The sequence below is a fragment of the Rhagoletis pomonella genome, unplaced genomic scaffold (assembly GCF_013731165.1).
Source record: "Rhagoletis pomonella isolate Grant_MI unplaced genomic scaffold, Rhpom_1.0 Rhpom_scaffold_00003, whole genome shotgun sequence".
NCBI classification, from domain to species: domain Eukaryota; kingdom Metazoa; phylum Arthropoda; class Insecta; order Diptera; family Tephritidae; genus Rhagoletis; species Rhagoletis pomonella.
In genome coordinates, this window is record NW_023458557.1 from 29,608,681 (window position 1) to 29,610,347 (window position 1,667).

Consider the following 1,667-nt stretch of genomic DNA (forward strand, 5'->3'; position numbering starts at 1 on the left):
CCTCGAAAAGAACTTTTCTAATCATTAGGCGAAATTCCCCACAGTAAATGTTGCAGTGCGCGCAAAACGAAAACGATGCACACAACCCAAAAGTACTCCTCGGGGACCAAATGGTGAAAAACTGCGAAAAGGTTTATTACTGTTAGCGATGTTATGCTTGAAATACAATACCGGCGAACGGCAAACTTCGCCGAATTGGGCGATGCTGTCGTTCACCGTTCGCACAACTATTTCGCCTACTTAAACAGAATTAGAGCGGTAGCGAAAACAGCTGATCCTATTTGGTCGCCTTTATAATTTGGGTGACCATATTTAGAAAAAACTAAACCATATTTAGAAATGAGGAAATGATAACAAATATAAATGTAAAACAAAGAAAGATTATTATAAATAATTTGTTTCAAGCCAGATTTAACGAATCCACAACTATATTTTTCAAACAACAAAAAAAAAATCGTGGTTAGGTTGTTTTCTTTTTAAACTTTGAAAGCACAAAACAAATACGGCCACCTTTGGCACGCACAGTTGTCATCGCCCAGCAGAGCGATAGAAATAAATCTATCGCCATGAAACGCCGCCAAGCGAAGTTCGCATTTCGCTTTGGCTGTGTTCAATTTCATATGCTTGCGGGTGTTCTAATTTTGACAGCGCGAATTTCGCTGTGGTGAGTTCGCCGTTCGCCGGCATTGTATTTCAGCTATAAAATAAGGTTTCTGCTGCGCAGCGACAACTGATTTTTTAAAGAACTTCATCTTGATGAAATAAAGGAAAAGCGGAAGATGAATGTATGTATGCCACACCAAGAAGCTGACAGTGAGCATGTGTCGATATCGTGGCAAGCAGCATTTTGAAGTAAGAAAAACAAAAACAGTTAACGAAATACACGATGTACAGTGTTTCTTTGTTTTGAACGCAGCGCTGCTTGTACATACATACATTTCACTTTGGACGCAGCGCTACTTGTAGATACATAAATTTCGCTTTGCGCATGCCTGAAGCTGGCAAAGTTTTTTATCTTTGAGCTATGCCAGCTGAGTATAAGAAGATAAGAGAATAGACAGAAATATGTATGTGGTTTGTTGATGCTCTCTAAACACAAACGCGTGAAGAGCAAACGGTCTAGCAATGTGTGGTATTGGTGATCAACTTAATATTTTAATTAAACATACTTATTATTAAAATTTCATTTTAAAAATACCACTGTGTCCTATTGTGGTAGAAATAAGTCATTTTAAAACTTGAATCATAGAAATCGACCCAGTACATCGGCTGTTTTGCTCTCACGTTTTTTGGGCTTTAATTTTATATATAGTATAGATAAGATAAGTATAATATTATAAAAACTTGTATGAATATTGAAATGTGTACTTACTTGAATCTTGTGCTAGCAATTCCAACATATTTTTTAGACACAATCCATTTATTAATTCCTGTTTAGCACTTTTGCGAGGCATTGTTTAAATTTTTGTAACGGGTGATTTTTTTGAGGTTAGGATTTTCATGCATTAGTATTTGACAGATCACGTGGGATTTCAGACATGGTGTCAAAGAGAAAGATGCTCAGTATGCTTTGACATTTCATCATGAATAGACTTACTAACGAGCAACGCTTGCAAATCATTGAATTTTATTACCAAAATCAGTGTTCGGTTCGAAATGTGTTTCGC